Source organism: Schistocerca piceifrons, chromosome 4 (assembly GCF_021461385.2).
Source record: "Schistocerca piceifrons isolate TAMUIC-IGC-003096 chromosome 4, iqSchPice1.1, whole genome shotgun sequence".
Classification (NCBI taxonomy): Eukaryota; Metazoa; Arthropoda; class Insecta; order Orthoptera; family Acrididae; genus Schistocerca; species Schistocerca piceifrons.
Window position 1 is genome coordinate 849,820,233 of NC_060141.1, and position 12,081 is coordinate 849,832,313.

Here is a 12,081-nt window from a genome sequence, read left to right on the forward strand (position 1 = left end):
GTCAGTCTTCTTGTACTTAAGTCGGCATTGTGAATTTTGTATTTAATTCCGATGCAATTTCTGTGTTTCATCGTCAATAATAGGTCCAAGGGATACAGTAAACCTGAAGTGAAGCATCGGAATCTATAACTAGAGTCACAGGAATGGTTGAAAACATAGACAGTAGGAAGAGTCACTCTTCTTGTACTTAAGCCGTCATTGTGCCTTTTGTATTTAATTTCGATGATATTTCTGTAATTCATCGTCAGTAAGAAAGTCCAAGGGATACAGTAAAACTGAAGTGAAGCATCGGAATGTATAACTAGTGTCACAGGAATGGTTCAAAACATAGACAGTAAGAAGAGTCAGTCTTCTTGTACTTAAGTCGGCATTGGGCCTTTTGTATTTAATTCCGATGCAATTTCTGTGTTTCATCGTCAATACGAAGGTCCAAGGGATACAGTAAACCTGAAGTGAAGCATCGGAATGTATAACTAGTGTCACAGGAATGGTTCAAAACATAGACAGTAAGAAGTGTCAGTCTTCATGTACTTGAGTCGGCATTGTGCCTTTCGTATTTAATTCCGATGCAATTTCTGTGTTTCATCGTCAATAAGAAGGTCCAAGGGATACAGTAAACCAGAAGTGAAGCATCAGATTGTATAACTAGTGTCACAGGAATGGTTCAAAACATAGACAGTAAGAAGAGTCAGTCTTCTTGTACTTAAGTCGGCATTGTGCCTTTTGTATTTCATTCCGATGCAATTTCTGTGTTTCATTGTCAATAAGAAGGACCAAGGGATACAGTAAACCTGAAGTGAAGCATCGGAATGTATAACTAGTGTAACAGGAATGGTTCAAACATGGACTTTAGGAAGAGTCAGTCTTCTAGTACTTAAGTCGGCATTGTGCCTTTTGTATTTAAATCCGATGCAATTTCTGTGTTTCATCGTCAATAAGAAGGTCGAACGGATACAGTAAACGTGAAGTGAAGCATCGGAATGTATAACTAGTGTCACAGGAATGGTTCAAAACATAGACAGTAGGAAGAGTCAGTCTTCTTGTACTTAAGACGGCATTGTGCATTTTTTATTTAATTTCGATGCAATTTCTGTGTTTCATCGTCAATAAGAACGTCCAAGGGATACAGTAAACCTGAAGTGTGGCATCGGAATCTATGACTAGTGTCACAGGAATGGTTCAAAGCATAGTCAGTAAAAAGAGTCAGCCTTCTTGTACTTAAGTCGGCATTGTGCCTTTTCTATTTCATTCCGAAGCAATTTCTGTGTTTCATCGTCAATAAGAAGGTCCAAGAGATGCAGTACACCTGAAGTGACGCATCGGAATCTATAACTAGTGTCACTGGAATGGTTCATAACATAGACAGTAAGAAGAGTCAGTCTTCTTGTACTTACGTCGGCATTGTGCCTTTTCTATTTAATTCCGATGCAATTTCTGTGTTTCATCGTCAATAAGAAGGTCAGAGGGATACAGTAAACCTGAAGTGAAGCATCGGAATCTATAAGTGGTATCACAGTAATGGTTCAAACATAGTCAGCAAGAAGAGTGAATCGTCTTGTCCTTAAGACGGCATTGTGCCTTTCGTATTTAATTCCGATGGAGTTTCGGTGTTTCATCGCCAATAAGAAGGTCAGAGGAATACAGTAAACCTGAAGTATAGCATCGGAATGTATAACTAGTGTCGCAGGAATCGTTCAAAACATAGACAGTAGGAAGAGTCAGTCTTCTTCTACTTGAGTCGGCGTTGAGACTTTTGTATTTATTTCCGATGCGATTTCTGTGTTTCATCGTCAATAAGAAGGTCAGAGGAATACAGTAAACCTGAAGTATAGCATCGGAATGTATAACTAGTGTCGCAGGAATCGTTCAAAACATAGACAGTAGGAAGAGTCAGTCTTCTTCTACTTGAGTCGGCATTGTGCCTTTTGTATTTAATTTCGATGCAATTTCTGTGTTTCATCGTCAATAAGAAGGTCCAAGGGATACGGTAAACCTGAAGTGAAGCATCGGAATGTATAACTCGTGTCACAGGAATGGTTCAAAACATAGACAGTAGGAAGAGTCAGTCTTCTTGTACTTAAGTCTGCATTGTGCCTTTTGTATATAGTTCCGATGCAATTTCTGTGTTTCATCGTCAATAAGAACGTCCAAGGGATACAGTAAACCTGAAGTGAGGCATCGGAATATATGACTAGTGTCACAGGAATGGTTGAAAACATAGTCAGTAAAAAGAGTCAGTCTTCTTGTACTTAAGTCAACATTGTGCCTTTTCTACTTAATTCCGATGCAATTTCTGTGTTTCATCGTCAATAAGAAGGTCAGAGGGATACAGTAAACCTGAAGTGAAGCATCGGAATCTATAACTAGTGTCACAGAAATGGTTCAAAACATAGTCAGTAAGAAGAGTCAGTCTTCTTGTACTTAAGTCGGCATTGTGCCTTTTCTATTTAATTCCGATGTAATTTCTGTGTTACATCGTCAATAAGAAGGTCAGAGGGATACAGTAAACCTGAAGTGAAGCATCGGAATCTATAAGTGGTATCACAGTAATGGTTCAAACATAGTCAGTAAGAAGAGTCAATCGTCTTGTCCTTAAGTCGGCATTGTGCCATTTGTATTTAATTCCGATGGAAATTCGGTGTTTCATCGTCAATAAGGAGGTCCAAGGGATACAGTAAACCTGAAGTGAAGCATCGGGTTGCGTAACTAGTGTCACAGGAATGGTTCAAAACATAGACAGTAGGATGAGTCAGTCTTCTTGTACTTAAGTCGGCATTGTGCCTTTTGTATTTAATTCCGATGCAATTTCTGTGTTTCATCGTCAATAAGAAGGTCGGAGGGATACAGTAAACCTGAAGTGAAGCATCAGAATCTATAACTAGTGCCACAGGATAGGTTCAAAACATAGTCAGTAAGAAGACTCAGTCTTCTTGTACTTATTTTGGCATTGTGCCTTTTTATTTAATTCCGATGCAATTTCTGTGTTTCATCGTCAATATGAAGGTCCAAGGGATACAGTAAACCTGAAGTGAAGCATCGGAATGTATAACTAGTGTCACAGGAATGGTTCAAACATAGTCAGTAGGAATAGTCAGTCTTCTTGTACTTAAGTCGGCATTGTGAATTTTGTATTTAATTCGATGATATTTCTGTAATTCATCGTCAATAAGAAAGTCCAAGGGATACAGTAAACCTGAAGAGAAGCATCGGAATGTATAACTAGTGTCACAGGAATGGTTCAAAACATAGACAGTAAGAAGAGTCAGTCTTCTTGTACTTAAGTCGGCATTGGGCCTTTTGTATTTAATTCCGATGCAATTTCAGTGTTTCATCGTCAATAAGAAGGTCCAAGGGATACAGTAAACCTGAAGTGAAGCATCGGAATGTATAACTAGTGTCACAGGAATGGTTCAAAACATAGACAGTAAGAAGTGTCAGTCTTCATGTACTTGAGTCGGCATTGTGCCTTTCGTATTTAATTCCGATGCAATTTCTGTGTTTCATCGTCAATAAGAAGGTCCAAGGGATACAGTAAACCTGAAGTGAAGCATCAGATTGTATAACAGTAAGAAGAGTCAGTCTTCTTGTACTTAAGTCGGCATTGTGCCTTTTGTATTTCATTCCGATGCAATTTCTGTGTTTCATTGTCAATAAGAAGGACCAAGGGATACAGTAAACCTGAAGTGAAGCATCGGAATGTATAACTAGTGTAACAGGAATGGTTCAAACATGGACTTTAGGAAGAGTCAGTCTTCTTGTACTTAAGTCGGCATTGTGCCTTTTGTATTTAAATCCGATGCAATTTCTGTGTTTCATCGTCAATAAGAAGGTCGAACGGATACAGTAAACGTGAAGTGAAGCATCGGAATGTATAACTAGTGTCACAGGAATGGTTCAAAACATAGACAGTAGGAAGAGTCAGTCTTCTTGTACTTAAGTCGGCATTGTGCATTTTTTATTTAATTCCGATGCAATTTCTGTGTTTCATCGTCAATAAGAACGTCCAAGGGATACAGTAAACCTGAAGTGTGGCATCGGAATCTATGACTAGTGTCACAGGAATGGTTCAAAGCATAGTCAGTAAAAAGAGTCAGCCTTCTTGTACTTAAGTCGGCATTGTGCCTTTTCTATTTCATTCCGAAGCAATTTCTGTGTTTCATCGTCAATAAGAAGGTCCAAGAGATGCAGTACACCTGAAGTGACGCATCGGAATCTATAACTAGTGTCACTGGAATGGTTCATAACATAGACAGTAAGAAGAGTCAGTCTTCTTGTACTTACGTCGGCATTGTGCCTTTTCTATTTAATTCCGATGCAATTTCTGTGTTTCATCGTCAATAAGAAGGTCAGAGGGATACAGTAAACCTGAAGTGAAGCATCGGAATCTATAAGTGGTATCACAGTAATGGTTCAAACATAGTCAGCAAGAAGAGTGAATCGTCTTGTCCTTAAGACGGCATTGTGCCTTTCGTATTTAATTCCGATGGAGTTTCGGTGTTTCATCGTCAATAAGAAGGTCAGAGGAATACAGTAAACCTGAAGTATAGCATCGGAATGTATAACTAGTGTCACAGAAATGGTTCAAAACATAGTCAGTAAGAAGAGTCAGTCTTCTTGTACTTAAGTCGGCATTGTGCCTTTTCTATTTAATTCCGATGTAATTTCTGTGTTACATCGTCAATAAGAAGGTCAGAGGGATACAGTAAACCTGAAGTGAAGCATCGGAATCTATAAGTGGTATCACAGTAATGGTTCAAACATAGTCAGTAAGAAGAGTCAATCGTCTTGTCCTTAAGTCGGCATTGTGCCTTTTGTATTTAATTCCGATGGAAATTCGGTGTTTCATCGTCAATAAGGAGGTCCAAGGGATACAGTAAACCTGAAGTGAAGCATCGGGTTGCGTAACTAGTGTCACAGGAATGGTTCAAAACATAGACAGTAGGATGAGTCAGTCTTCTTGTACTTAAGTCGGCATTGTGCCTTTTGTATTTAATTCCGATGCAATTTCTGTGTTTCATCATCAATAAGAAGGTCGGAGGGATACAGTAAACCTGAAGTGAAGCATCAGAATCTATAACTAGTGCCACAGGATAGGTTCAAAACATAGTCAGTAAGAAGACTCAGTCTTCTTGTACTTATTTTGGCATTGTGCCTTTTTATTTAATTCCGATGCAATTTCTGTGTTTCATCGTCAATATGAAGGTCCAAGGGATACAGTAAACCTGAAGTGAAGCATCGGAATGTATAACTAGTGTCACAGGAATGGTTCAAACATAGTCAGTAGGAATAGTCAGTCTTCTTGTACTTAAGTCGGCATTGTGAATTTTGTATTTAATTCCGATGCAATTTCTGTGTTTCATCGTCAATAATAGGTCCAAGGGATACAGTAAACCTGAAGTGAAGCATCGGAATCTATAACTAGAGTCACAGGAATGGTTGAAAACATAGACAGTAGGAAGAGTCACTCTTCTTGTACTTAAGCCGTCATTGTGCCTTTTGTATTTAATTTCGATGATATTTCTGTAATTCATCGTCAATAAGAAAGTCCAAGGGATACAGTAAAACTGAAGTGAAGCATCGGAATGTATAACTAGTGTCACAGGAATGGTTCAAAACATAGACAGTAAGAAGAGTCAGTCTTCTTGTACTTAAGTCGGCATTGGGCCTTTTGTATTTAATTCCGATGCAATTTCTGTGTTTCATCGTCAATACGAAGGTCCAAGGGATACAGTAAACCTGAAGTGAAGCATCGGAATGTATAACTAGTGTCACAGGAATGGTTCAAAACATAGACAGTAAGAAGTGTCAGTCTTCATGTACTTGAGTCGGCATTGTGCCTTTCGTATTTAATTCCGATGCAATTTCTGTGTTTCATCGTCAATAAGAAGGTCCAAGGGATACAGTAAACCAGAAGTGAAGCATCAGATTGTATAACTAGTGTCACAGGAATGGTTCAAAACATAGACAGTAAGAAGAGTCAGTCTTCTTGTACTTAAGTCGGCATTGTGCCTTTTGTATTTCATTCCGAAGCAATTTCTGTGTTTCATCGTCAATAAGAAGGTCCAAGAGATGCAGTACACCTGAAGTGACGCATCGGAATCTATAACTAGTGTCACTGGAATGGTTCATAACATAGACAGTAAGAAGAGTCAGTCTTCTTGTACTTACGTCGGCATTGTGCCTTTTCTATTTAATTCCGATGCAATTTCTGTGTTTCATCGTCAATAAGAAGGTCAGAGGGATACAGTAAACCTGAAGTGAAGCATCGGAATCTATAAGTGGTATCACAGTAATGGTTCAAACATAGTCAGCAAGAAGAGTGAATCGTCTTGTCCTTAAGACGGCATTGTGCCTTTCGTATTTAATTCCGATGGAGTTTCGGTGTTTCATCGTCAATAAGAAGGTCAGAGGAATACAGTAAACCTGAAGTATAGCATCGGAATGTATAACTAGTGTCGCAGGAATCGTTCAAAACATAGACAGTAGGAAGAGTCAGTCTTCTTCTACTTGAGTCGGCGTTGAGACTTTTGTATTTATTTCCGATGCGATTTCTGTGTTTCATTGTCAATAAGAAGGTCAGAGGAATACAGTAAACCTGAAGTATAGCATCGGAATGTATAACTAGTGTCGCAGAAATCGTTCAAAACACAGACAGTAGGAAGAGTCAGTCTTCTTCTACTTGAGTCGGCATTGTGCCTTTTGTATTTAATTTCGATGCAATTTCTGTGTTTCATCGTCAATAAGAAGGTCCAAGGGATACGGTAAACCTGAAGTGAAGCATCGGAATGTATAACTCGTGTCACAGGAATGGTTCAAAACATAGACAGTAGGAAGAGTCAGTCTTCTTGTACTTAAGTCTGCATTGTGCCTTTTGTATATAGTTCCGATGCAATTTCTGTGTTTCATCGTCAATAAGAACGTCCAAGGGATACAGTAAACCTGAAGTGAGGCATCGGAATATATGACTAGTGTCACAGGAATGGTTGAAAACATAGTCAGTAAAAAGAGTCAGTCTTCTTGTACTTAAGTCAACATTGTGCCTTTTCTACTTAATTCCGATGCAATTTCTGTGTTTCATCGTCAATAAGAAGGTCAGAGGGATACAGTAAACCTGGAGTGAAGCATCGGAATGTATAACTAGTGTCACAGAAATGGTTCAAAACATAGTCAGTAAGAAGAGTCAGTCTTCTTGTACTTAAGTCGGCATTGTGCCTTTTCTATTTAATTCCGATGTAATTTCTGTGTTACATCGTCAATAAGAAGGTCAGAGGGATACAGTAAACCTGAAGTGAAGCATCGGAATCTATAAGTGGTATCACAGTAATGGTTCAAACATAGTCAGTAAGAAGAGTCAATCGTCTTGTCCTTAAGTCGGCATTGTGCCTTTTGTATTTAATTCCGATGGAAATTCGGTGTTTCATCGTCAATAAGGAGGTCCAAGGGATACAGTAAACCTGAAGTGAAGCATCGGGTTGCGTAACTAGTGTAACAGGAATGGTTCAAAACATAGACAGTAGGATGAGTCAGTCTTCTTGTACTTAAGTCGGCATTGTGCCTTTTGTATTTAATTCCGATGCAATTTCTGTGTTTCATCATCAATAAGAAGGTCGGAGGGATACAGTAAACCTGAAGTGAAGCATCAGAATCTATAACTAGTGCCACAGGATAGGTTCAAAACATAGTCAGTAAGAAGACTCAGTCTTCTTGTACTTATTTTGGCATTGTGCCTTTTTATTTAATTCCGATGCAATTTCTGTGTTTCATCGTCAATATGAAGGTCCAAGGGATACAGTAAACCTGAAGTGAAGCATCGGAATGTATAACTAGTGTCACAGGAATGGTTCAAACATAGTCAGTAGGAATAGTCAGTCTTCTTGTACTTAAGTCGGCATTGTGAATTTTGTATTTAATTCCGATGCAATTTCTGTGTTTCATCGTCAATAATAGGTCCAAGGGATACAGTAAACCTGAAGTGAAGCATCGGAATCTATAACTAGAGTCACAGGAATGGTTGAAAACATAGACAGTAGGAAGAGTCACTCTTCTTGTACTTAAGCCGTCATTGTGCCTTTTGTATTTAATTTCGATGATATTTCTGTAATTCATCGTCAATAAGAAAGTCCAAGGGATACAGTAAAACTGAAGTGAAGCATCGGAATGTATAACTAGTGTCACAGGAATGGTTCAAAACATAGACAGTAAGAAGAGTCAGTCTTCTTTTACTTAAGTCGGCATTGGGCCTTTTGTATTTAATTCCGATGCAATTTCTGTGTTTCATCGTCAATACGAAGGTCCAAGGGATACAGTAAACCTGAAGTGAAGCATCGGAATGTATAACTAGTGTCACAGGAATGGTTCAAAACATAGACAGTAGGAAGTGTCAGTCTTCATGTACTTGAGTCGGCATTGTGCCTTTCGTATTTAATTCCGATGCAATTTCTGTGTTTCATCGTCAATAAGAAGGTCCAAGGGATACAGTAAACCAGAAGTGAAGCATCAGATTGTAAAACTAGTGTCACAGGAATGGTTCAAAACATAGACAGTAAGAAGAGTCAGTCTTCTTGTACTTAAGTCGGCATTGTGCCTTTTGTATTTCATTCCGATGCAATTTCTGTGTTTCATTGTCAATAAGAAGGACCAAGGGATACAGTAAACCTGAAGTGAAGCATCGGAATGTATAACTAGTGTAACAGGAATGGTTCAAACATGGACTTTAGGAAGAGTCAGTCTTCTAGTACTTAAGTCGGCATTGTGCCTTTTGTATTTAAATCCGATGCAATTTCTGTGTTTCATCGTCAATAAGAAGGTCGAACGGATACAGTAAACGTGAAGTGAAGCATCGGAATGTATAACTAGTGTCACAGGAATGGTTCAAAACATAGACAGTAGGAAGAGTCAGTCTTCTTGTACTTAAGACGGCATTGTGCATTTTTTATTTAATTTCGATGCAATTTCTGTGTTTCATCGTCAATAAGAACGTCCAAGGGATACAGTAAACCTGAAGTGTGGCATCGGAATCTATGACTAGTGTCACAGGAATGGTTCAAAGCATAGTCAGTAAAAAGAGTCAGCCTTCTTGTACTTAAGTCGGCATTGTGCCTTTTCTATTTCATTCCGAAGCAATTTCTGTGTTTCATCGTCAATAAGAAGGTCCAAGAGATGCAGTACACCTGAAGTGACGCATCGGAATCTATAACTAGTGTCACTCGAATGGTTCATAACATAGACAGTAAGAAGAGTCAGTCTTCTTGTACTTACGTCGGCATTGTGCCTTTTCTATTTAATTCCGATGCAATTTCTGTGTTTCATCGTCAATAAGAAGGTCAGAGGGATACAGTAAACCTGAAGTGAAGCATCGGAATCTATAAGTGGTATCACAGTAATGGTTCAAACATAGTCAGCAAGAAGAGTGAATCGTCTTGTCCTTAAGACGGCATTGTGCCTTTCGTATTTAATTCCGATGGAGTTTCGGTGTTTCATCGTCAATAAGAAGGTCAGAGGAATACAGTAAACCTGAAGTATAGCATCGGAATGTATAACTAGTGTCGCAGGAATCGTTCAAAACATAGACAGTAGGAAGAGTCAGTCTTCATCTACTTGAGTCGGCGTTGAGACTTTTGTATTTATTTCCGATGCGATTTCTGTGTTTCATCGTCAATAAGAAGGTCAGAGGAATACAGTAAACCTGAAGTATAGCATCGGAATGTATAACTAGTGTCGCAGGAATCGTTCAAAACATAGACAGTAGGAAGAGTCAGTCTTCTTCTACTTGAGTCGGCATTGTGCCTTTTGTATTTAATTTCGATGCAATTTCTGTGTTTCATCGTCAATAAGAAGGTCCAAGGGATACGGTAAACCTGAAGTGAAGCATCGGAATGTATAACTCGTGTCACAGGAATGGTTCAAAACATAGACAGTAGGAAGAGTCAGTCTTCTTGTACTTAAGTCTGCATTGTGCCTTTTGTATATAGTTCCGATGCAATTTCTGTGTTTCATCGTCAATAAGAACGTCCAAGGGATACAGTAAACCTGAAGTGAGGCATCGGAATATATGACTAGTGTCACAGGAATGGTTGAAAACATAGTCAGTAAAAAGAGTCAGTCTTCTTGTACTTAAGTCAACATTGTGCCTTTTCTATTTAATTCCGATGTAATTTCTGTGTTACATCGTCAATAAGAAGGTCAGAGGGATACAGTAAACCTGAAGTGAAGCATCGGAATCTATAAGTGGTATCACAGTAATGGTTCAAACATAGTCAGTAAGAAGAGTCAATCGTCTTGTCCTTAAGTCGGCATTGTGCCTTTTGTATTTAATTCCGATGGAAATTCGGTGTTTCATCGTCAATAAGGAGGTCCAAGGGATACAGTAAACCTGAAGTGAAGCATCGGGTTGCGTAACTAGTGTCACAGGAATGGTTCAAAACATAGACAGTAGGATGAGTCAGTCTTCTTGTACTTAAGTCGGCATTGTGCCTTTTGTATTTAATTCCGATGCAATTTCTGTGTTTCATCATCAATAAGAAGGTCGGAGGGATACAGTAAACCTGAAGTGAAGCATCAGAATCTATAACTAGTGCCACAGGATAGGTTCAAAACATAGTCAGTAAGAAGACTCAGTCTTCTTGTACTTATTTTGGCATTGTGCCTTTTTATTTAATTCCGATGCAATTTCTGTGTTTCATCGTCAATATGAAGGTCCAAGGGATACAGTAAACCTGAAGTGAAGCATCGGAATGTATAACTAGTGTCACAGGAATGGTTCAAACATAGTCAGTAGGAATAGTCAGTCTTCTTGTACTTAAGTCGGCATTGTGAATTTTGTATTTAATTCGATGATATTTCTGTAATTCATCGTCAATAAGAAAGTCCAAGGGATACAGTAAACCTGAAGTGAAGCATCGGAATGTATAACTAGTGTCACAGGAATGGTTCAAAACATAGACAGTAAGAAGAGTCAGTCTTCTTGTACTTAAGTCGGCATTGGGCCTTTTGTATTTAATTCCGATGCAATTTCAGTGTTTCATCGTCAATAAGAAGGTCCAAGGGATACAGTAAACCTGAAGTGAAGCATCGGAATGTATAACTAGTGTCACAGGAATGGTTCAAAACATAGACAGTAAGAAGTGTCAGTCTTCATGTACTTGAGTCGGCATTGTGCCTTTCGTATTTAATTCCGATGCAATTTCTGTGTTTCATCGTCAATAAGAAGGTCCAAGGGATACAGTAAACCTGAAGTGAAGCATCAGATTGTGTAACAGTAAGAAGAGTCAGTCTTCTTGTACTTAAGTCGGCATTGTGCCTTTTGTATTTCATTCCGATGCAATTTCTGTGTTTCATTGTCAATAAGAAGGACCAAGGGATACAGTAAACCTGAAGTGAGGCATCGGAATGTATAACTAGTGTAACAGGAATGGTTCAAACATGGACTTTAGGAAGAGTCAGTCTTCTTGTACTTAAGTCGGCATTGTGCCTTTTGTATTTAAATCCGATGCAATTTCTGTGTTTCATCGTCAATAAGAAGGTCGAACGGATACAGTAAACGTGAAGTGAAGCATCGGAATGTATAACTAGTGTCACAGGAATGGTTCAAAACATAGACAGTAGGAAGAGTCAGTCTTCTTGTACTTAAGTCGGCATTGTGCATTTTTTATTTAATTCCGATGCAATTTCTGTGTTTCATCGTCAATAAGAACGTCCAAGGGATACAGTAAACCTGAAGTGAAGCATCGGAATCTATAAGTGGTATCACAGTAATGGTTCAAACATAGTCAGCAAGAAGAGTGAATCGTCTTGTCCTTAAGACGGCATTGTGCCTTTTGTATTTAATTCCGATGGAGTTTCGGTGTTTCATCGTCAATAAGAAGGTCAGAGGAATACAGTAAACCTGAAGTATAGCATCGGAATGTATAACTAGTGTCGCAGGAATCGTTCAAAACATAGACAGTAGGAAGAGTCAGTCTTCTTCTACTTGAGTCGGCGTTGAGACTTTTGTATTTATTTCCGATGCGATTTCTGTGTTTCATCGTCAATAAGAAGGTCAGAGGAATACAGTAAACCTGAAGTATAGCATCGGAATGTATA